Below are 26,376 nucleotides of genomic sequence, written 5' to 3' on the forward strand. Positions count from 1 at the left end.
TTGGTACCTATTAGAGTTATGTTTATTTTGTCATATTAAATTATATGTTTTACTTAAAACTATTTAATATAGATGTTTTATAAGTTATTAACAGTGTAATTAAAGTGTTAAATGCTTGACATTTTGTTAGTTTGTGACATTGGTCCAAGCAAATCTGGACTATTCAGACAAACGAATATCTACCCAGTACCCACCAAATCCTCGACTCATCTTGAGACTTAAGCTTTATATACAGATGGTCAGTAGTTTTTAGGACAACATGTGCGTTTAACAGCTGTAAGGCTTATGTAATTCGTTAACTTGAGCCATGTGATTGAGGCTTCTTTTTTCACACCTGTTGCTGAGTCACAGACCCCTAAAGGCCCATTTCTAACAATGACACCAGCCTGAAAACATGGATGACATCCTGATTCTCTGCTTACAACTCTCTCTGAGTCGCCTCTTTGTTGCCATGGGGGATAATCAGGCACATATTTGTTCTTCTCAAAAATACTGAGGAGTCTTATCAGTGAATCTGCACGCAGCTACAGGCGAGTCAAATGAACTCCGACAGATAAGTCAAAACCAAACCATAGCTCTGTTCTTAACTTGACAATCTGGACCAGAGTGCTTCAGTCATGTGAAGGGGTTTGATTTAGCTGACACTAAGTCCAAAGGTATAGCTACAGCCAGTATTCATGAACTTTAGGACTAAAGGAATTGGGTTGGTTAGAACAAAAGAAAGCATGTTAGCTGATGGCAGTGCTCAGGACAAATGGCTGTCCTCTCACGGTTTTCTCCTGAGCGGCTATACAGTATATATAAATGATCTAAATTAATAACTTTTTTTTTCAACAAAATGAAACATCACTGAACTTACTTAAGCTGGACTGTGACGCTATTTTCTTCTGGAAACAAACTTTGTTACATTATTTTCCTGTTATCTCTGTAAAGCTGCTTTGAAACAATCTGTATTGTAAAAAGCGCTATATAAATAAATGTGACTTGACTTGACTATTTAAGGGTTTAGGGGGTGATTTCGGACAGAGCCAAAATGTCAATTCTGCATGTAAATATTTTAACGATGTCGTCAATTAACTGAGATGCATGACGCAAACCCCCTATTTTTCTCATTGTAATATTTTATTGAAAGTTTATGGAAATTTATAAAAACCAAAAATAGCTAATATACCATGCTTTGGAATTGAACAGCAAATCAATTGGATTTAATCCCCCTGTGGTGAAAACCAAGCTTTTAATGTTGTTTATATGTCTACGTGGTGTTTTTAATATGCTTTAAGACAAACCATGTGCAAATTCATAGTCAAGACCATTGCTGAGTATTTTCTCCTTAAAACTGCAGTGAACCAAAGACAGTCTCAAAAACGTGGTTTGAAATCGCTGGTGTTTCTGACGTCACAAACGACCTTGTAACCAATCAGGTCAATGTGTGATCGTCAATGAGTGGATCTCTGAGCTGGTGTGAGTAAGTGGAGGCGGGGCTAATTTGCATATTCATAGAACAACATATACTAAATGAGGCAAGGGTGTAGAGTTACATTCAAGCGATTTTAAGGCATGAAGACATTTGTTTTCAAGGAAAAAAAACATTTAAATTTGTAATTTTGGTGATCAAAGATGAGTTTTAAGGGATAAAAGTACCGTGACGTGACAACGGTAGTGATGTCCGGTTTGTGAATGAATCGTTCTTTTGAACCGGTTCTTTTTTTGTGAAACAGTCGAACCAGTTCTCCAAATCGAACTGAATCGTTAAAAACAGCGTCAGCGCTGATCTAGTTTTCTAAAGTTACTCGCTTTCGGACGTGCCTGACAGCCCGAGTATATGTTACTCCAGTAACATGCGTTGACATGCGTCCAGTAACATGCGTTTACTACCGAACGTACAGTCTGGTAGCCTACAGCCACGGTCGCTATGGCTAGGTGGTGTTTATAGCATAGGGGGCGGGACACTTTACATTCTAGAGAGCATTTGATTGGACAGAAGATGTGATGAGAAGCTGAAGTCCGCGGTGACGTCATAAAAATCCATGATCCATTTTAGCGAAAGTGAGAGACTGTAAGTTTTGAATGCTTATATCTCCTAAATGCGAATTTTGTCATTGTTTTGGAACACACCTCATAACAAATTCATAACATTAAGGCTAACATATTCATCCTAAGAGCAAAAAAAATTAAATTTTGATTTCACTTTAAAGGAGACATATCATGCTTTTAAATCGTTCCTTTTTACATATAAATCATACATTTGTAGTCTATATAAAGCGGAACTGCAATGCTTGGGTCTGAATTCCTCATTATTATAGCTCCACAGGCCCCTTTTCTACCCCTTTTCTGATGTGCGTCTGAGAGCAACTCGTTTTGGTGCGGTCTCTTTAAATACAATTGAGACACTTCATACCCCGCCCCCTCTCCAGGTTGCAGAGGTTCAACTCCACCCCATTCGGCCATTTTTGTAGTTTGATAGCAGAGATACGATTATCTAGCGGCACAGAAACGTTTTATTCACACGTTATTAACAAAATGTCAACAACGGAAGACTTGTCCAGCCAGCCTTAGCTGCTACATGTTCGAGCCAGAGTCGGAGCCGGAGCGAGATGAAAATGAAGACGACGAACCTGCAGAACAACGTCTTCATATGGATGTATCGCAATGGTGTGTAACTGTATTTACACATGAAACATTGGTCTTCCGACCTTTTACCACCGTGTCGATTTATTTTGATTAATATGTGCGAGGGAGCAGACAGCGTCTAGTTTGGAGACGGTGAAGTCTTGTTTACACTTTCGCCTGGCTCCGAAGAGAGAGAGTGCGCGCGCGCGCGCGCGACCGGGTCTCTCTCTCTCTCTGCTCACAAGCGCGGCAGTTCATCTACATTAGACGGTGTAATGAAGCGTGTGGGTTACTACATCCAACAACCGAACATTTTAACGTACCCCTTCGTAACTTCTGCATCCTTTAGCTTGGACTACAAAATTGCAGCGAGAAATAAAAATGGCGGATTGCTCGAAGTGTTGGGCCGGAAGTCAATGTCCTTATTTGGCAGTTCCGCTGCAAATACTGTGACGTAATAGTTCAAAAAACGTCATAGATAACAGAAAAATCGGAACAGGTTGAAAAATATGACCAAAACAGAATATAAAGATATCAACAAAGCACCTGAAGAGAATAATTTCAACTTTTCTGTACTTCTAAACACTCCAAATATACAACAAAATGCATATAAGGGCTAAAAAAGTGGATTTAGCATGATATGTCCCCTTTAAGTTTGTGTGCCCTTTGAATTCATCCAAGAGTTCAAGAGGTCAGTCTCTGACTACTGGTCTTTGCACATGCAAATTTGCAGGTCAGAAATCCTCAAATTTGACCATTAAGGAGCAGAAGACAAACTTTCTTGCATGAGTTTTTTTCCCCTTATCTTCCGTGTTTAAGTGCGCATGAATGGAAGTGATTGGCGCCTGATGATGACAAGTGCAACTGTGACTTTACAATAAAAAAATGTGCAGATGGAACGCAAAAACACATCCTGTGTGAAGAGTAGAAGGTTGAAATTATCTACAAAACAAAGTTCGAGTGGAGTCTGTTTGTTCAGAGGTTTGAGTTAATTAATTGTGGAGAAGAAGAATTAGAAGAACTAGATTTGCATTTCCTGAAGGAAACAGTGGTGCTTGCAAGGCAACCAAAGAAACTTTATAAATTAAAGTTTCAGGTAGGCCCAAGTGATAGATAGAACACCTGAGGTGAAGCGGTTTGGATTAATTAATTGCTTAAAATTGTGAAGAAGGAGAAGAAGAAGAAAAATGTAATGTTTTAAAGGAATATTTAATATAATTTAAATTGATAAAGTACTCAGTACTCAACGGCCCATTTCATGGTCATGTTGCAGGAATGCAGTCATGTCTAAGGAGAGCACATAAGGACTTGTAACCAATACGACACGGAAACATTTGTCAGTTCCTGATGTATGCACCACTCCTCATAGTCGAATGGACTCCACAACTGATGACTTGTGCATGGCAGAATATTACACACACACATTCTTGTACATCTATCTTTATGAGGACATTCATTGACACAATGCAATCTCTAGCTGCTTACCCTAACCTTACCCATCACAACTAAATGCCTAACCCGAACCCTTACCCTAAACCGACCCTTAACCTCATTATAACCTTATCCCTAAAACCAAGTCTTGACCTTCAAACAGGCCTTTAAAGGGGTCTCAGAAAGTGAGGACCGGCCAAAATGTCCTCACTTTACTCTCTTTGTCCTCACTCCAATGGTCGAAAACTTAAACTGGTCCTCACAAAGATAGTTGTACAAGTACACACACACACACACACACACACACACGACTGGACAAGATAAGCAGAAATCTGAACCAGCATTACTCGTTCTGTTGGAACTATCACATGTACACCTGATTAACAGTTAGTAACCTGAGTCCATTTCTTTCATTCATGCACACACACAGATGACAGATAGCCACAGCATCAACATCGTCTCGACTTCTATGACACCGGTATCTGCAGAGCTCTGCTTTTTCAGGGTTTTCAATTGGGAAGGGATCAATTCTAGCTCCGTTAAAGGCAGGACACTGCAGGCAAAACCATTGTTTTTTTATTTATATTTAAACCAGATTTCTTTCATTACTCTTTATCTATCTGCATCTAAATTTCAGTTTCAGTACATATCTTTAACGGCCGTTTCCTATAAATGAGAGTTTTATTCTCATGCAGATATTTCTCTTCCAGGAAAACAGAACTAAGTATTTTGACCATTTTGGGGGGTGGCGGTAAAAGTGTGTGTGCGTAATTTTATACAGAGTTTACAATATGTTTCTGTGCACTTCATCTGTCTTTTAGGGCAACAACAAAAATAATCCATATTGTCAATGTTACAACAGCTTCAAAACAAACTGTTAAATAATAATGGTTAAAAATAAATAATTTAGAAACTAGATTTTCTGAAAGAAATTGTAAGTGATGCCAAAGTCACTGCCACAATGCCACAGTGTTGTGGTCATTACTATGCGATTACTAAGGTGTTCTATGTTGTTTCAGTGCATGACGGTTTCTAAGGTTGGGTGGTTGCTAGGGTGTTCTGCTAGGTGGTTACTTACTTATCTTTCGGCCCAAGTCGAAAGAATGTATAGTTTACTTATGTTTTGTATATGGAAGCTTGTTTTCGTCACAGAATTGCAATTCTGAATTTATATCACTTTTTAGCGCTATAACACAAAAATTTGAGATATAAACAGAATTGCAATATATAAACTCGCAAATGCAAGAAAAAAATGACATTTAAAATATATAAAATGTAATTGCATTTGTGAAATATAAAACTTGCAGTTGTGAGGAAAAAAGTTTGAATTGTGAGATATAAATTTGCAATTGTGAGAAAAAAGTCAGAATTGTGAAATATAAAGTCACTATTACTCTACCTTTTTATTTTGAGGAAGAAACTAGCTTCCATAGTTAACATCTACTTCTTTCATTGTGGATGAAATTAGTGGCTTGGCAAGCTACAGTTTCGAAGTAACGTCCTCAAACACTGATATACACTTTATTTACATTCAGAAATTAAACAGACATGATACTGTCATTGTTGTCACGCATTTTCCTGTGATATAAAAAAAAATTGAAAAGGATAAAAAAACAAAAGAGATGAGGACACATATGCCACCAATATGGCTAGTTCGGTCATGCTGTAGGCGTATGATCTGAATAGGTCTATTGTAATAAAGATGGATTTGCGTGCAGATTATTTTAGTTTTTCTTTCAGTGAACAATAAAACATGATGTTTTATTCTGACTTATAGTAGCCATTTAGAAGCCCTCGATGATAAGGAGAGAGATTCTGACAATCTGACAGCAGAGAAATTGGATATGCTATGCAGAGCACTTAACAGATCAATAACATTTCTGATAGACTGAAATAGACTTGAATTGAAATATTGCTGTAAGTTACTCAATTTTACACATCATGAACGACTGTACCACTGCTGGCGATGAAATACTGTATTTTCTGAAAGAATCCTGAGGAAAAAAATGCACAAAACTATTAGGCAGAACAACTGTTTTCAACCTTGATAATAATATGAAAGGTTTCTTAAATACTCCATGGCATTGTTTAATGAATGCTCATTTATTTCTTGTGTTGCTTTATTTACTACTGACAAAGGAAGTTGCAAGGTGACGTAGAAAGGTCAAAGTTTAGGTCAAAAAACCCTGGCAAAACAAAGATTTGCGACTTGCTATTGCTAGGCAGAGTGAGGACGTATTAGATGGAGATTCTCATTCCAGAGAGCTTCTTAATGGAAAAACATTTGCATAATCAAATTTTATCAGTATTTTTGGCTAATTTTCAAGGAGAGAGATTTAAAAATAGTGTATCTGCTAAACAAACCAGCTTTTAGAAGAAGACTATAATTGGGGTCAGCACAGTGATTGACCTGACCGATTACATTTTAAGAATCGGCTACGGGGCGGGGTTTAACCGTAACTGGTTAGAGGGGAAGAAATCATGCACTTCAGCGCTAATAGACATGGATAAAAATGTTGCTTTATCACTATTTGACAAGCATTATTAGATTAATGGACCTGCAGTTGTTGCTGCTCCTGTGTTTAACTTGTATATATAATTCTTGACGTAACTGGATCTTGCATGCTAACAGTGGCTAATTATTTAGCGTGCAATGGCAACAATTATAACCTGGTGACAAAGCCAAGCGTCACACAGACTAAATTATAGACCTACATTTAACTTCAAAAGATTCAAGACCATCCAAAATAGAATAGTTTGCAGATTGATCCTCTATGCACCTAAGCCTGCTCAGATTCTGTTTCACGGTTGGTTGATCCAGAGAGGAAATTTGCCAAAGACGATCTGTTTTGCAGAGGGAGTGTGTGATACAAATTATATATCGAGAAGCAGGGAAGAAATAAGGGAGGGGGAAAAAGAGGAGGGCTGGAGAAAGAGGAATTAATAGAACTCAGCAAGTTCAAACATGCAGGGAGAAAAACTTTCAAAAATGTGGCCTATTTCTTGTCTCCAGCCCTTGTGTTCTGTGCTTTGGGCATACACTTTTGATACTGAGCCATCTCCAGCTGCGCTAAGGCTGCCAGACGTCTTGAAGAGAAAATTAAATCAGTCAGCTGAATCAAATATCAATCCCCACACCATGTAAACATAAAAATGTAAGTGTTTATGTCCAGACCCTGCTGGAAAGGTCAAGTCAAACCATCCTAAAGTTGTCAAGCTGTTCAACTAATCAAGGCTGTATTTTTGAACATGCTAACTAGCTCCATTGACTTTGCTGGTCTAGCTTTACCCAGCTTGACTTGGGCTCCTTTGGCCGATTGTCCAATTGATCAACCTATCATGTACCCAGTGACTATACAAACAGCTTTAACCAGTTAAAAGCCATGTAGCAACAATCCAAAGCTGGTTTAGCTGGATTTTTCAGCAGGGTGATGGACCTTTTATGACAATACAACAAAGACAAAAACAAAAACATGGTTTTACAGACAGGTTAGTCTATAGGTGTCACACTTATTCAGTTGTGTTTATTCTTATAGGAGCTGTTTACACTACACAGTTTTCAACTAAAAACGTAAAACTTTGTATGTGTTTTGGCCGTTCATTTACATGACAACGGCGTTATGAGTGCCTGAAAAAAAACCCGTTTGAAAACAGTTTTTAAAGTGCAAGTCTCCATGTAAACAACAAAAACGCGCATCTCCGAAGACGATGACGTCATGCATATTAAGTGTTCAGTCTACAGTGTTTCATCGCCATCTAATGGCCTGGCAGCAGAATATAGCGTTTTTAGATGTTTTTGCGGATCCGTGTGAATGGGGATCGTTTTGCCAATGAAGTCGTCGGTACGCGGAAAACTCAAAGGAAAAACCTATCAGTATTAAGCATATCGTTGTTGTGTAAACGTGCCCTTAGTTTCATTTTTATAGACTTTTAGGTTGTTTTCATTAGTCACATGTGTTCCTTTGTTTGAGTTTCCCCAATCATCAGTTTCCATGGACACTAATCATCACAGCTGTTCGTCATTTAGTTCATCACCATGTGTATTTAAGTTCCTCACCTTTACTCAGTGTTTGTTTGGTCTTGACTGGACCTAAAAATGGATTACGCAACAAAGATTGTAGCGATTGGCCAAAATGTGCAATTTTTTTTGTTTTCACTGAACTATTCTGCCGTCTTTCTGTCAGCTGCCCCTACGATGACAAGACCCTCAAATCGCTGTTCTGGATCAGAGCCAACTAACACCACCCTCTGGAGAGTGTCTGTCCTCGATCCGATACAGCCAGAACCAGAGCCCAGCCCACCACTACCCTCAACCACGGAGACTTTGCGAGAGCCCCCCGCAGACGGACAGCGACCGCCTGGGAACAGCGCTGACCATCGCCCTGGAGCCGGTTCCCCAGAGTGCGTCTGACCAGGAGTGTGAGCCAGCTACAGCAGCAACAGAGGGAATACTGGTAGATTTGTACACGGGGGACTGGCTAAAGGATTTGGACACAGAAGTATTGCCTCCAACCCTATCCCACCCGGTATTATCTGTCTGTTCTGAATCATCTGTCTGTTCTGAATCATCGTCATTTCAAGACAGCACTGAGACTTTTTTTTTTTTTTTTTTTTTTTTTTTTTTTTTATCTGTTGTGAATTGGAATTACCGTCATTGATCTCGTCAAGCGTACGTCACCTTCACCTCAAAGCTCAGCCAGTCCTCCAGCCCCGTCTCTGCTGTGACGTGAATCCGTAGCTCATGCAACCACCAGCCTCGCTCAAGCAAGGGGATCCTGTGGCTCCACCTCCGGCCACTGATCCCTTTGCTCCACCTCGGCCTGAAGTAGGGTGATGCATAGATGATGTGCTACTACTGTATTTAAACACTGTATCACACAAGGGGGTCGCGCAGTGCCACGTCTTTTAAATTCGAACACATTATTCTCTATGAGTGTACACACACCGGCGGCGCCTTTTGGCGTCTGTCCGCGGCGCCCAGCTACGGCTCAGGACCTTGTTCAAAATCCTGCCGCTAATGTATATACTGACTTCACCCTGTGCTGCAATATACATTTAGTTTTACATTAATTTACAGAAATCAGCTGCTTGAATGAAAATGGATGATGTTATCGGATTTTCAGGTGATATTTTCAATTCATTCAGTTAACGGACGCTCTGAGGTAATGTGTTCAGATTGCAGACTCAGCAACGATTCCATTTAATTGTACAGTACAATCATAACATAGTACAGACATTATCTTAAATTCATAATGTCCTTAAACATAACAATATTGCTGGCCATAAACTGAAAAAGTGTGCGTCCGGTGTGCGATACCTCGAGTTGTCCTAGACGCGGCGCGTCCGGTGTGCGACCCCCTTACAAGTTGCAACTTACATCTGTGTCATTCTTTTTGGTGAAATGGTCCCACACACTACTTTTCTTTGCACGCTTCATCGCATCGTCTGCCCTGGCTCTAACCTCGAGTGTTTTAGCCTGTAGCCTTTACTTTTCGCAAACCTTGTGAGCGCGCAAACCCAAACGCTGTGACCTCGCGCCAAATGTTTTTATTGGTTTATTAAGTACAAACAGGCGAGTTATGAAAAAAAAAAAATGAGTGTGAGGGATTTGTTCACTTCACACAAAAAGATCTTGGAATGAGATGGCTAACTGTAGTAGCGTTTAGTCCACTGTCTATAATAGCCTAATTTAGAGATCACTTTTTTTTTTTTTTAACCGACAACTTTGATCGGTTAACGTTGATACGGTCAACCATCGGTCAAACGGTCATCGGTTAACATCCCTAGCCTGAAGACCTGTCGGCTCTGCCTTTGCTCCTTCGGCTCCACTGCATTCCCTCGTCCCACCGGCTCCCCCTTGGTCAGTCGTTACTCTACTTCCCCCACGGATTTGTGAGCCTTCCCCTGCACTCAGTCTCTCCACCCCTGCGGCTCCAGCGGCTTCCTCCTTCCCTCTGGCTCCACCTCAGTCCTTGGGCACTCTGGCTCCGCCCCAGACACCTATTGATGCGACTCTGCCTAGGTCTCCAGTGCCAGTGGTGTTGCTTCAGTCCATCAGCTCTCCGTCTGCACCCTGGGATCCATCGGCTCCACCTCCGTCGGACGTCACCAGAATGTCGTCAGCCACACCTTGGTTCCTCTCTCGACTCCACCGTGGGCTGTCATCCCTGCTGTGCTCTGGGTCTGCGTCTGCGTCAGTGGGCATCTACCATCATCGCTGCCGGGGTTTCGGCGTCCTCCCATCACCATCCCTTCACCGCACATTCCCTTTGGCCAAAACAGAATCTGCGCATATCTGGCTTATTTGAACATGCACGTCACGCAACAAATAACGGCACGCTTGTTCATTTGTATTGAAGCAATAGCGAAGATTAAAAGGCATGTGGTTAACAGAAAAGACATTATTTTCCAACATCCTACTACTTTTTTTTTTTTTTTGTTCTTTAGTGTATTGATCTGTCCACCTAAAACATTCGAGGATGAAAGAGGAAGGGAGGAGATGGCTGATAACATGATTTTGTCTGAATAAGAAATTAATGTATGAAATCCAAATTGTGTGTATATATATATATATATATATATATATATATATATATATATATATATATATATAATGCATTATGTTGTAATGCATTGATTTAAATATTGGGGGGGGGGGGGGGGGGTTATCTCCCCCCAATCCCCCCACAAATTACGCCCCTGCACTTCTCTATCAAGTTCTGAATGGCCAGTGAGTGAAATTTAATTTCAAACCCTAGTAGGCTATGTGTAAACAAATAGAAGTCTATGCAATGTCCTCACTAAGTGACGCAAATATGTCATGTGTGTGTGTGTGGTCCATGTATTCCCAACATTGTAGGGGACATGATATTTTTGACACCATGAGGAAAAGAGTTTTTTATACTAAATTATAATTTGTATTCTGTAAGGGTTAGGGGATAGAATGTAAAGTTTGTAGGCTACATTATGTACAAAACCTCAACATCACATGGTACTGTATGATTAGCCTGCCACATTCACATACATTGTCACCACGAAGAATACGCTTGCACAAATACTTTGCGATCTATAATTATCAAAAAGTGTATCTTTTACACTTTGATATGAAATAGACAACTGTATGTATCTACTCCCCAAAACTGTAATTATGTAACACTTACACAAAAACGCATAAGCCTTTTGACCTCGCCCATGAAAACCTGTGTTTACAAACAGAAGAGGGATCCAGCAAACGAGGCGAGAGAAGGAGGAGGCTCTTTTGACGTTTATGTTGGGTTACGTTTGTGTTCGGCCTCCGTAGACGCGGAACTTCATTAGAAATTGGACGCTACTCACGTTAAAGGAGAATCGGAGGGGAACCTGAAGCGTTCACTGAAAACATCTTCCTTAAAGGACTTTAACTGAGATCGCCTGAAGTGTCAGAGTGAGTATATGATCAGACCCGATCACTTTAACACCACTGACAGACAGACAGCCACAGCGGTTAGCGAATATAGCCAGAGTCAGTCTGTCTTCAGATAGGTGGGCTGTCTGTACGTGACAAATCGTTCCTGCGTGACCATACTACAATTGAAAGGTCCATAACTACAAATAGTCATGCAGTCGCTTGACGTCTTACAGTTTATCGCTGAAAAGAAAGCAGTTATAGCTGCACTCGTTGTGTAGCTGATGCTAATGCTCCAGCTGCGCAGCGCCTCTGCTCATCCACATGCTAAAGCTCAACTTAAACTCTGGCTCATATTTTGCAAACTCAAGTTATTTTAAAGCTCCTATAATGTGTTCATGTTGATGAGAGACTAATATTTGCCTATGACCCTGTTTATGTTCTTGTAAAGCAGTGTCGTCGTTGTTTGACAAACGCATTTTTGTTCAGATAGTGTTGACATTTCTGTGAATATCATATCTCGTGGTAATATGGTACTTTTTTCTTTTTTTGTGTTTACAGTTATGTGTTGGGTTTGTTTACGTTGTATTTTAGAGGTTCTACAATAACTTTTGTGTTGGTGAACTCATTGCCACAAGTTAACGACTTTAGGGTCAAATGATAAATGTCATGAGATACTTTCTCAGATAGAAAATGTTAATATATTTTTTATTTTATCAGTAGAAAATTATAGACTGTTATGTTATTATGTTTTCCTTTACTGTCATAATGTAGCTAAAACTTGAACATATTCTACATACTACTATATCTTATCCTGCCCTGTTATAATGCAGTATGCATCCTTACAAGATTTGTTCTGGGTTTATGAAAGTAAGTTATAGATTAAAATGTAGCTTTTTAAAGTTATGAAGTGCTTTCCAATATGTTATGATATTCAGTGACGAGAACAGGGGTATAATCGAGGAGTGTTTTGTAGGCTTTTGCTGAATTATTTTTTCTTTTTTAGCAATCACTGATATGCTAATATGCATAGAATTTTGAGATGTACAAAAAACAAAACAAAACAAAAAACAGAGATGCTATAAATGCTTATTAAAATGTACTCAAAATTCCAAAAACTGTTAACTAGCCTATCCATTGACTAGGCTACTGTTTGTCAGTTATTAGCACATGCAATAACACCAACATAGCAGCTAATTAATCAGCTTGACTGATTAGTCTATGACCCAGTTTTAACTTTAACTAAACTGTTTTAACTTTATCTAAACTAATTTCTTCTTTAAGCCATCCTGATTTGGCTTTGATATAATTGAAGCCCAAAGTTATTTAAATATAATTAATACAATTTATAGTAAGTAATTCATTACTAAAGGGGTCAGGTGATGCTTTTTAATATATTTTCTTTTAGTGTAATGTATAGAAACATGTATGTGCATACATAAGATCTACAAAGTTACAGAGCTCATAGTCTTCCACTAGGGCAGCACGATTAATTGCAATTTACATGAAATCGCACTTAAATCGAGTTGGCTTATCGCGATTTTGAAATCGCAAAGGCTACGATTATTTTGTATGTGCAGCTTGTCATTGTTGTACGGCTCTGTGATCAGTAATAAACGCTGCTCCATCTGAAAGCACTGTGACTTTGAATATCTTTCCAAACATGAGAATCATTTATTAACCTCTTGTCCAACAAAAGACAACATGCTTTTACTCCAAACTCACATCATAACGACAGATGAGCTCATCCTTCTGTGAGATGATGTGGCTTCTTGCACAGAATAAGGCAGTCGTGTGTTTATAAGTCATGTTTAATCAACCAAAGCGTTTCAATCTTCTGTTTATTCAGCTACAGATGACTAACATCTTCTTCTGTGGCGGGGCATATTTTGCATGTCTGCGTGAGACACCCTGTGGCGTTCAGATGGAGCAGCATTTACTACCGATCAGCCGTGCTGCACTGACAAGCTGCGCAGAAAATAATCGCAGCCTTTGCCAAATCGCGTGCGGTTTCATTGCGATTAATCGTGCAGCCCTATATCTCCCACATAGGGATTTATTCTATCTAACACAGAACAGCTCCTGCTTAAACCGCTTCGATCGAAGTCCAGATATTACTTCCGCAAACATCTATGTCACAATGTGGCATATTAGCATACATTCCCATCCAAAGGCATATGCAAAGAAAGGCTATGCTTCAGTGAATTATTGTGGTGTTGTCATGTCAAAATTCGAATTTCGAATATTCATCAAATAAAATAAAAAGCACATTCGAATGCAAAAACCATGCATTTGAATTTTTGGTGTCAAGTGTCGCGCGAGACATTATGACAAGGGGTGGGGGAAAAAATAGATTCTTAGATGCATCGCAATGCGGACGTGGACGATTCTGAATCGATTCACAAATGTCAAAAATCGATTTTCCAAATGTTTTTTTTATTTTTATAACAACGTTATATTGACGGAACGCAAAAGGCAGAACTCTGAAGCGCGGAAGTGCAGTGCCCGGCCAGCCTGTGGCATGCACATAACAGAGACGCATGATGGCTGAGCGCGAAATCCAAACGGCACCCTTTTTGTTAAAAGCTAACGTATGGAAAATAGGTATAATTTCATTGTGGACTATTTTGTATTTTTGTATGAGAGCTGCTTTCTGTATTGTTTAGTTTTCATATCAATATGCTGTAAACAGATCTGTTATACGTACGTTATACGTAGGTTTACTGTACGGCCCTCCAGTCACAGTGTGTATCAGTGCAATACCAGTCACAAAAAGTTACATTTTGACTGTGCTCTCTGCAGATGTTCATTCACTTTTTTTGTATGGTGTTTTTGATGTTGGCATACAGCAACAATTTCAAGTCATAAGTCTTAGACTCTTTATTATTTATTTGTGTATAAGAGCAGCTTTTTATGTTACTAATTATTCCGAAAATGCGCAAGTCCACAAGCATTATGTTTGTATGAGAGCTGCTGGTAAATCACTCTATATTTTTTGTATGAAAGCTGTTTGTGATTTGCTATAGCAAAATGTTTTTTTTTTTTTTTTTTTTTTGTCTGAAGGATTATATTGCTCATTGCACATAACAGGAAGATGTTGGATAGAAGTCTATTATTTTATGTTAGAGATTCAGAATATGTTGAAGTTTGCATTCATTTACTACAAGTATGCAGCTAGTGCAGCTAGTTTTCCTGTTCGTTCATTGCAATGTTGGGACATACTGTATGCTGCAAATGTAACCTTACAGTTGACTTGCCAAATCACTTCCATTTGTTTTATTAATAAAATATATTGGAAGTAAATTCTTTATGGGTCACTATAAATACTTCCCTTTAAAAGTTCCAAGTAGTCACACAAAAAAAAAAGATGCATCGATAATCGTTTTAGCATCGCATCGCAGCCCTCTGAATCGAATCGTGAAGTGCATAGAGATTCCCAACCCTAATAATGACGTAACTGACGTGGTTTGTTTTTGTTAGCTTATCCAGTATACAGTGCGGTGCGGCTACGTTGTTCATTTGAAAGATGGCGGAAAAAGAGAGTGAGGACTCTGAGTCGGAGAGAATCTTGCTTACACCAAAACATCTTAAAAAACTGTATGTATCCACATATTGCGCAGCTGGCAAAGACATAGCCTACGTGACCATACCTCACACATCGGTCAGAGCTGAGCGTGTGTGTTTTCATCAGCTGGAAACATTGTTAACAAAAAGCACTCAGCACTCGCTGCAGATCAAGTTGACTGTCTGGTGGTTTTGACGAACAAGATGTAGATGTGTAGTTAGTAGAAGTGGATTGTTTCTGAATGGCAGTTTGCTATTTTGTGTTCATGTAGTAACATTACATTACGCTGTTGGAAGTGCACTTACAGTTTTGTTACCTAATTTTTTTTTTGTGGTTTCTGTGTGTTTCAATGCTAAATCAAAACCCCTTTGTTTGGCCTTCTGAAAATGAATGAAATTAGGAATCAATGATTAAGATTTATTTATAAAGCTGGTCCTGAGCAGTACAACCCAAATGAACCTGGGAGAGTACAACGCCAGCTATAAAGGCTACTTACCACTGTGCTCTGTGTCAGGTATCCCCAGAATGTGTCAGAAGTTTCAGCTCAAAATACCCCACATATCTGTTCTTCTATTTTCTCCCATTTGGGCCATACAACATCGTAACCTACCCAATGCCCCACGTATGCTGTGTAGTCCTTTGTATTATGTGGGGACAGAGGGGACATTACTTATCATGGGAATAAGCCGATTCAGCGTACTTTTTCTTTTATAAAAAAATTAAATCACAGCTGTGCAAACCAAAATTAGCGTTGGGAAGCGCTTTTTCTCCTATATGGAGCTCTGCCTAGGGGAAGACACAGGTTTACCGTTAGGAACAATACATCACATGGGATTACCATCAGGGAATCACTACATATGGTGCACTTTGCCCAAGTATATGGGCTGAACTAAAAAGAGCATGCATTACGAGTACTTGGCCTGGCGTCAAGTTGTGAGCTAGGATGCAAATGCCCACTTGCCTTAACAGGGGCAAGAGTAGCCTCTGTGACTTTCATGAAGACACGAGGTGACAGGGACAGTCCGAAAGGGAGGACCTTGTACTGATGCCTTACCCTCGAAAGCGAACCGAAGAAACGTTTGGTGTCGAGGCAAAATCGAGACATGGAAATACGCATCCTTCAGGTCTGTTGCTGTGAACCAATCCTGTTGGCGAACGCATGTCAGAATGTGTTTCTGCGTTAACATCTTATACAGGAGCTTGTGCAAGGCTTGTTTCAAAAGTCCAGGTATAAGATTGGTCGCAACCCACTGCCTTTCTTTAGTACGATAAAGTAAGGGCTGTCGAAGCCCTTCTTCACCTCGGCTGGAGGAACAGGCTCTATTGCGTCCTTCACCAATAAGACTGCAATTTCCGCACACAGGACAGGGGCGTCTTTGCCTGCCACTGAGGTAAAGATTATGCCGCTGAACCTGTCATGATGAACCAGTCAGTGCGAAGTGATTGGCAAGTGCTAACCAAGCCTCCAAACTAGCATGAGCGGCACTAGAGGAATGATAATTTTTGAGGTACCTGCAGTGGGCCGGTGAAGCGGAGTGTTGACTCTGAGTCCGGGCTGTAGCAGAGCTGATGTTGCAGTCGCAGGCGGACACCCTCGGCGACGAGCAGACGATGACCTCAGTGGCCTGTAGGTGGCACTCATGAGATGGCGCTCCTGGACCACCATGGTGGACATGACATGATGTTCACTATAGGACTTGACCTGCATCGCTCGGAGAGTGAAGTCGATTGCAGTTCCTGCATCAGTCTTGGCTCAGGACTACCCTTGTGCAGCTCTTTTAGAGCTTTGGCCTGATGGGCCTGCAGGATGGCCATGGGATGCAGGGCGGAGGCAGCCTGTCCAGCTGCACTGTAAGCCTTCGCCATTAGAGACAAAGTGAATTTATAGGCCATGGACGGGAGTCTGGGAAGATTCCATCCAGCAAAGATGCCATTGTCATGTTCTCGCAATGAGGACATGTGCCATCCACAAATGCTGTCTCAGTGTGGGTGAGACCCAAACACTTGAGACCATCTGAGGCTGAAAGATATCGACTGCATCCAGAAACACAGGCATAATGGCATCTTTAAAAAAACGCTCTCTGTCTGTGTTTTGCTCTTTTAGAGGAAGACTTTAGCACTTTTTACTAAAGTGCCCGGGGGAACTCTCTCTACACTTATCCATGCAATGCTTGGAGACAGACGAAATGTGGCTTAACACTTAACACAGGGAACAATGTTGGTCCTTAGTCAAGTTAGTCCTCGGCTGCCTGTGAAGTTGGCCCTGATGTCTCCTGTTGGTGCAATCCCTGGCAGAACCTTATCTGAGAGGCTTGTGGCTGTTTACTGGTGCATAGAGAGAAGCTGATACCAGATTGCCACTAGATATGTGAAATCCAGACTGCTGCAGTCTGTTTTCTGTTGTAGATTGCAGAGAAGCAAGGTTAAAGAGTTCTCTTTAGAACAGTTTGGGAATCTCAAAGTTTCAAACCCATGGTGGAATTATGCTCAACCAATTGGGCACACAATAACTGCAGTTTATCTCAAGTTTTTCCTGTCAGTGGGCTGGTGTGCTTCCAATACCCTGTAACTTTATTTCTTCTGTGGTACAAAAAGAGATGTTTTGTTGAATGTTCAGGCTGCTTTTTAAAACATTGAGATAATTGGCCTTACTAATCGGCCAAATTTCCTTCTGTGAAACACAAAAAATTTGCGTTTTGTTAGTACAAAGAAAGTGAGTGAGGTACAATATTGTTTAGACTCCACTGATTTTTAAAATATATTCTTTGGTGATTCACAGAAGAAACAAAATTTCGATTTCTGAGAAAAACTTACCATTTGAAAAAAATCCAAACAAACACACTTCATTGCTCTGCCCCCATAATGCAATGTAATAGTGGATGTCTCTTTATCATAAAATAATCTATCAGCAAAATAATGCTTCAATGACACTCAAAACTGTTACTATATCTAACATTACAACAACAGCATATCTTGGTTCTGTGAAACAGCAAAACCAATCTTACTCGCGTATGGAGCAGAAACAATGCAACCTCTCCGTCTGCTTTCAGGCCTTCCTCCAACGCTGAAACGCTTTCCTAATATTAACACAGGTCCGAAAGCTCTTGCCTGATCATAACCCTTCTTTTTCCAGTGATGTTGTACTCTTTAAGTTCACTTTAGTGGCCTTTTTTCAATTATCTTCTCTGGAATTACTTCTTTTTTTTTTTTTTTTTTACTATACTTTTCATTTGAAGTACACCACAGGCGCACATTCAATACAATTAAGCACACTTCTTTTTCACAAGAGATCCATTTAAAAAAATACCATGAAAGTATCTTAAGAGTAGTCCATATCTTATTCTTTTAAAGCAAATTTTCATCTTTTGTAATTGAAGAAAAAAAAGACATATGGGTTTGGAATGATAGGAGAGTGAGTAATCATACATGCCACTCTTTTGTTTTTCAGAATATAATAATAATAATATAACAAAAACTGCAATATGGAGGGGTTTACAGAACTGATGTTGTCTTATTTCCAACATAACAATGTGTAGCCTCTGCGCTGGACTACTTCGTCTTATGAGGCAGCGGCAGAAACGCAGGAGGCTGGTATGCGTGGCTTTTTCTGTGCTGTCGTCTCTGCCGGTTTCAAAACAGGTCTCCGTTATATTATCATTTTCTACTCGTCTGGCACTTTGCAACAACACAACCTTTCTTCTGTGACTTTCAGCATGTTTCCTATAACAATGTCTGACTTTACATTTTATGTGGCGTGACACTAAGTCACATAAACCATGCGAAATCTGATCCGAGTAGTCAGATTGAAACTGATTTCCAGAAATATGATTTTAATAAGATTTCAAAACACATATAAATGTAGCTCGGATTTGTAAAAATTGAAAAACTTTTCTTTTTTTTTGCTGTTCACACTTGCTAAATCTGATCGGATTTCAATCAGATATGCACAAAAAACGGATTTGAACTTGGGCTGCACGATTAATCGAAATGAAACCGAATGCGATTTGGCAAAGGCTCACAGAATCTCCAAATATACCCTTCAGAAGTAAATAACACATCATTCCAGGAAATCCCTATTGGCATCATACTATCTGTAGCTGAATAAACAGAAGATTGAAACGCTTTGGTTGAACATGACTAATTAACACATGACTGCCTTATCTGTGTAAGAAGCCAAATCATAGATGCTTCTCATGTTTGGAAAGATTTTTGACGCGTATTGCTTTTTCAAATGCACGTTATAAGCGACTCTCAGATAGAGCAGCATTTACTACTGATCACAGAGCCGTGTGTCGTGGAAATTCTTATTATGAATACAACCTACTTAATCTGACTTCTTTACCACGGACAATTTAAACAACTTGCAGTTGTTAAAAATACAATACAATACAATACAATACAATACTTGTCCCGTCGACGAAGCTACTATCACTACCTCAATCACACTTTGATGTTCTGCTGTTGTCTTTTGAGTGTAGAATCTTTAGTAGGCCTACTTCTATTACTACCTCAATCACACTTGATGTTCTGCTGTTGTCTTTTGAGCATAGAATCTGTTTCTCAGCATACCTGACACGACTCCTAAGTTGCTCTTTGTAGAAATTACGTTTTATTCACGGCCGGGAGATCACTGGTCACAACAACCTAGTGAGTCTCCTGAATAGAAATATACATGTACATTTATATCAAACAGTTGAGTAAAAATCAATGTCACTCAAGTCTTCTTCACTGTGATTTGTTCTGGTGATTGGTTTGTAATGATCTAAGCTAATCATATGACTGTTAGTTCTACTGTGTTTAGCACTTTTTGGTTAAGTATATATGGCCTTTGACCTAAGCATCCTTAGTCTGCATTTCTCTGTACATTTAATGTTGAAAATACCCATTACATAAAATATTTCTATCACACGTGCTTTACTGACAAGCTGCACATAAAAAATAATCACAGCCTTTGCTAATAATCGCCATACGCCAAATCGGTTTAAGTGTGATTTCATGTTAATTTGCAATTAATCGTGAAGCCCTAATTTGGACTGACGGTCTGAACAAGGCTATAGATACATTTGTATACTTTAGTTAAAGGGATAGTTCACCCAAAAATTATAATTCTGTCATTTACTCACCCTCAAGTTGTTCCAAACCTGTATAAATTGAATTACTGTCCAAAATATAACCTAGCTTACAAGTTTTAAGCTATTTTGGAAAGACAGAGCAACTGTAATGGAGCCGACTAAGAATCAATTTTCTGTTTCATAGGACATCACTTTTGGATAATTCAGCTTTCTGAAAAGAATGCTGATGTTCTGTTAGTTAATCTTATATTTTAAAGTGTAAAAGCACATAACTTTTTGACTAACTTGACTATCACATTCACCACTCAATGGAATCTCCATGAACTGTGAAGGTTAATGTTAAGGAAAGCAATGGTAATCTGTCTAAATGAGGCACTTGGCATGGCATCTCATATACTGTATTATCTTACACAATTTGCCAGTTTGTCCTTCATCAGAAACCTTCATTGTGTTGATAATAAAACCTATGTTGTACCTATTTAACCATGATGTAATTGATAGTTATGTTCACAGGGAAGGACATTCTCATTCGAGAGAGCTTTTGATTGGACTACAGTATTTGTTAGTCCAACTTGAGTCGTCAATATTTTTGGTCAGTTTTCCAGAAAGAGAAACTTGTCAAATTTAAATGCATGTGTCGAGGTCAATGAACTATACGATTGCTTTAAATGTTTTTCAAGGTAAAAAGTCGACCAATAATGATATTTTTTTTGGGAGCCGCACCACATCACATTGTACAACCTTGTCTTGTCATAAAAAAAAATGATATTATGTTATATTTCAAGGTTTATTGATCTTGACACTCAGTCATAAATGTCTGCAGGAGTCCTCTCTATTAGGGGTGGGAATCACAGGTTACCTCACAATACTTTTCGATACCATCACGATACAGCAATTCTGTGATAATCAATATATTGCTAGACGATCCTATAATGATACATCACGATATCTGTATAACTATGAAAACAAAATGAATGTGAAAAGGCAGTTCTTGTATATCGCATACTCTTTGTCGATTTTGTTTGTCCCATCAATGTTACGAAAGCTTCATGTTTTGAGCGCCACCTCGAGGAGCCATGAAGTACTGACGCTGGGAGCAGGGAAATCTGTTTAGAGCGCCTTATTTTATTAATTAAAATATTGATATTTGGCGCCAGCGTATCGATTCTCGTATCGCATGTAGGTATGTGTGTGTATATGTATGTGTATGTGTGTATATATGATTACACCAAATCAGCTTATCTTGGTAAAATGGCACAGCTTTTTAAATATCTGACATATCTTAACATCAGTCAATCAAGCATTATATTATGATAATCAAGCACTTTTTAACCATAGAACTTTTATTAGAAACTCTCAAGCGCTCAGTCATTCAGTGTTCAGCGTGTGAAAATATATCTATGCTTAACCTATACTTAGCCCTACAACACATACAATAGCGAGTAAGAATAACAATTTATTAGCCAATGGCTAGACATTTAGTCGCCCAGAGTGAAGATTTAGTCGCACATGCGAGTGATTTACTCGCATTGTAGAGAGTTGTTTGAATAAATTAATTTATTCGGATAGAAAAAAAAAAATCACATCATTGACCCATGAAAAGTAAATTTTTCAACTTTTAGGAGTACAGGATGGCTTCAAGGCTAATAGGCTACAAAACTCCAATTCTGATTTATAAGTATTTTGAGATTTTATCAATTATTTTTAACTAGTAATCACACTGTTGGTTAATTGCTGTCCAAATGGTTTGTCTACACCACCTTCGACTCCCATTGGAAGTAACATTTTAATAAAAAGCTCATTGTAATTACAATTAAACTGTGCAAATATTACATTAATAACATAGTAATGGCCATGACCAAATCCTTGCAATGTGAAGCCGCACATAAAGTGTTCTTCAGGAAGGCTTAAACCAGTTGCTTTCACTCTGATAGAACCCACTAGGGTGTTTATTGGGCTAATGCAGTATCCGCTCCATTTGAAGAGTTTTGCGTGGCCTCCGCCCCAGAGACCAGTGCCATCAGTCTGCAATGTCACGCACAAGTGCTCACTCCAATTAGCATGTAGCGCTCCCACTCTCATTATGTTCTGCTGAATCAGGACCTCAATCAAACTACAGTCAATATTGGAAAACGGACAGGTGGCTCTTCTAGCCTCTACGGAGCTTTTGCCTTCCTACGAACGAGGCAGAGCACATAGGGAGATTTACCAGTCCCTCTTTGCCTACACTTGGATGTCAAAAGATGTGAACGACATAAGTAGCCCATTTCAAAGAAAAATGAACAGATGCTGGATTGTTTATGTGGGGGAGTCTGACAAAATTGGCATAGAAAATTGAAAATCTCAAGTCTCAAGAGCTATCCTGCAGCTTCAATCAAAAGTTGTTATATGTACACTGTTTGACTGCAATATGTTATTCCCGTAAAAGGAGCAGTTCACCCAAAAATGAAAAGTCATGAGTCATCATATACCCAGACACATGTTGTGAAATTTGTTTTGAAATGTGGAATTTTGAAAAATGTCTTATTTTTTCCATATAATAAGAGTGAATGGAGATGGATGCTGCTTTGCTCGAAAAACACATACAAAGCACCATAAAAGTATCCTAAATGGTCCATACCTCTTGTGTGCCTATCTTTTCTGAAGCTATTTAGTAGCAATGGGTCTCATTCATGAAACACGAGCAGAACAAATTTTTTTGTAAATCGTGTGCAAAGTGGTTCTGGCGTAAATTTTCGGATTCATTAAAATGTTCGTATTTTCCAAATGTTAGTTGGTACGAAAGAAATCTACACCTGCTCCCAGCCACGCGTAAATAGTGCGTTTAACATCCGAACGTTTTGCTCATTAATAAGGCTGCATTTTAATTCACCTTAATCGGGTACATATTTACACAGCATTTTGAAAAAATATTATAGTAATTACATACGGTTTTTCTTTTTACTTTTATTATGAGAGCCAGTAATAGCATCTGCAAACGGAACACAAGTCCGCAAGTCACAAGTGTTGCAGTCAAGCTTCATGTCGAACCATTTTCTTTTCACTTCTGGGACTGTTCGATTAACAGATGAAACTCCATTAACTGCATCTGTAATATGCTGCCAAGCTTCCTTTTTTTTTAGGACCTGATACGCCACTATGTACGCTTGAAAATAAAATGTGGCGTTTTGAATGAACTTCTGATAATAAAACGCATCTGCATCTGAGAAATTTCTCTTTTTCATTCGCTTTTGAGAATACATGTTGAAATCCTTCGTTTGGTGTCATAATATGATGCCCATATATAGTTGTCAGTCAGATTTAATGGGCGGGATTTATGGTAATTGAGAGTGAGCGTGCACGCGCGTCCCATTTACGACTGATTGGAATTCATTAACACACACACACACATTTCACTATCACATCTGACATTTACGAAGTATTTGTGAATCAGGAGAAGAGTTTTCGGGAAGGTCGCGCAAATCACTCACATATTTACTCGAATATTTACGAATGTTTCATGAATGAGACCCATTGTGTGGTGAATATACAAATATGAACATTTCTGTAGCCCTTGAATCAAATACGGTGCATTTAGACACATTGTAGGTTTGACACACTAACAGTGTCCTCATATTGTTTGGCCTGTTATTTCAGATATAGCTTTCTGAAGAGAGTGAAGAGTTCCAGAAGAGCTTGAATAACGTTAGATTCGTAAGTCCATCGCTAACCTAATAGCATCATACCATATTAAGCTAATGGTTACAGTAGGTGCTGTGATGTGAAATTTGATAAAGGCTGAAAATTGTCTGGTTAGATGTAAAGCAGCTCCCCAATGTTCCTCCATTTTGTCTGTTTAAATAAATGCATATATCCTGTTTTAAAACTCTGATATAACTTTGTTAACAGGGATGTAAAGCGTTTAAGTAATTGGTTGTTGTTACTGTACTTAAGTGTAATTCTGAGGATTTTAGATGCTGAACAGGTAAGATAAAAATGAGCTAGTTGCTAATATTTAGATCTAAACATGGCCTCTTGGTTTTATCTGTCTATTTCTAAAGCTTAGAAAAATGTTTATGATGAAGCAGAAAAAGAAAAAAATATCTATCAATCTTATGTTTATCATTTGCTTATGTTTTATCATTTAATCATTTAGGTCTTAAATATCATTTAATCAAATATAATCATCATATTTTAAGAAATCATTATTACAATTTTGATGTTTACCATTATTATCATTTGAAATGTATGTTTAATGCCTTTCTTTTATTAATCTTTATGCCTCAAATGTAGCTGATTGATTTAGGGTAAACTTTTGCTGTTTAGATGAGGGCAAAAATCTATGCGTTTCCGTTAGACAGGCCACAAAAGTTGTAAACGAATGTTATCTTAGCGAAACATCTTGCAGTGTACGGGCTAACACCAGTGTGTGAAAACATGAAAACTAGATGTGTTTGTGTCTTGTGTGTCTGCTTCGATGCGATATACTATGATAAGAGGAACTTAGTTCTGTTCCTATAAGCAACTATATAATAGATAGATCAGTTTCTGTACAGGTCAGTCTTACCTTGCACTCAGACTTTGCTCCTTCGCAACCTGTCCTTTCAAAAAGAGATCTCTTAAACAACTTATCTTTAGGCAAAAATATTATACTCAGAGTGTTTTAATTATATTTTACTTAGAAATATTAGAAGTGATTTTAACTGTTCATTTATGAAATTTTAATCCTGATTATGAATTAATTAATTTTACTCTTCATTTATTATTTGACTGTCTGCTGTTAAGAAATAAAATTTGAATTAATCATCTGACTGGATCTCCTCCCTGCATCAGTTTACTTTTTACTAGGGGTGTGACGATGCACTTATAGCTGACGAGACGATCAAAAATGCAAAACAATACAGGTACATTTAGAAATGCTTTAACTAATCTAGTGCTGTCACTAACGAGTAATTTGCTAATTGAGTATAATCAGTTGGTTAGATGATCAGATGATTAATCGAGTAATTGGATAATTTTGTGGTAATAAAAATAGATTGTCGAGTTCACGCGCATATGTTTAGTTACCTATGATCACGCGCGTGAACTCGACAATCGATTACTATGGACTTCGACCGAAAACAGGAAGTAAATACAGGTATGTGCGCTGGCTGAAATAACATCATTTTTATTCATATCTTTCACATCTACTGCAGTCAGATTCACCGTGTTCACTCTGAAGGAAATCACTCACAATGGCTGTGCACTTGTAATGACACATCAAGGATGTTAAGAGGCTAAAAGCAGGTTTAAAACTTGCCCCATTGAAGTCAACAGGGTGCAAATTTTAAAAAGAGGATAACACGGTGTAGGCAACACCGATTATTGTCGTTGTTCTCTGTATTGACAGCACTCCAAATTTACAAAAAAATGAGCTCAATGTTAAAATTGACCGGAGTTCTCCTTTAAATTACTTAAAATACAAACAACAATGAGGCAATAATAAATAGGGATGCATAATATATTTTGGCCACCATATCTGTATATTTGTCAATGCATGTTCATTTTTAATGTTATTGGTCCAATATCTTAAAGTTGTAATATTATGTTTATGTTGTGTAAATATCTGATTTATCGCATGCGTTTTGTTGAGTTAAATAATCCACAAAGCACTTCAGTTTACTGGTGTAGTGCAGTGCACTCTGTTCTAAGAGCAATGCACAACATTTAGAACTATAATTGAGACTGTCATTTACATAAAATTATAGAGAGTGAGCTGTGAATTGGGTTGTTTTAGTGCATTGTTACGGGATTAGCACATCCACAACAGGATTACACAGTCTGACTAGCACATTACTTCAAGTTCACTTGTGCATTCGTGTCATTAAGTTCTAATATAATGTTTATGTTGTATAAATACCTGGTTTATCTAATTTATGATGCATTTCGTTGAGTTAATTAACCTGCTAACAAAGCCCATCAGTTTCCCGGTGTTCATTCAGCTCTTCAGCTCAATGCCATTATTTGAAACGGTAATATTCATTTTAGATGTTTCTTTTTTAAAAATTATGCATTATTAATAATATATCGCACTCTTATTATTTAATCAAAAATGCGGAGGCTATTAAATTTTATTTATCTATGGCAGATGCATTTTGATTCTTTATACGCAAGTAATGTTGTCCAATGACTTGTTTGCATTATTTAGGCATCGTTTTATTTATTTTTAAGGCAATAGATTTTTTTTTTTTTGATAAGGACAGTTGGCCATAGTAGTGTAAAATTCATTTTAAAACTTTTTCAAACTAGGCTACTGTACTGTATATGTTTGATTTATGTTGAAGTGCTTGGGACAT

General features: G+C 38.5%; 1 protein-coding gene across 2 annotated transcripts in view; it reads left to right on the plus strand.

The window, feature by feature from the left end:
• The first annotated feature begins 11,250 nt into the window (after positions 1-11,250).
• Positions 11,251-26,376, plus strand: part of micu1 (mitochondrial calcium uptake 1) — a 96,296-nt gene continuing 81,170 nt past the window's right edge. For both annotated transcript variants that reach the window (XM_084093720.1, XM_084093721.1), the window contains exon 1: positions 11,251-11,464. The gene's annotated coding sequence lies outside the window, so the exon portion shown is untranslated. The remainder of the gene's footprint in view (positions 11,465-26,376) is intronic.

The sequence above is a fragment of the Abramis brama genome, assembly GCF_963993115.1.
Source record: "Abramis brama genome assembly, chromosome: 19".
Lineage (NCBI taxonomy): Eukaryota > Metazoa > Chordata > Actinopteri > Cypriniformes > Leuciscidae > Abramis > Abramis brama.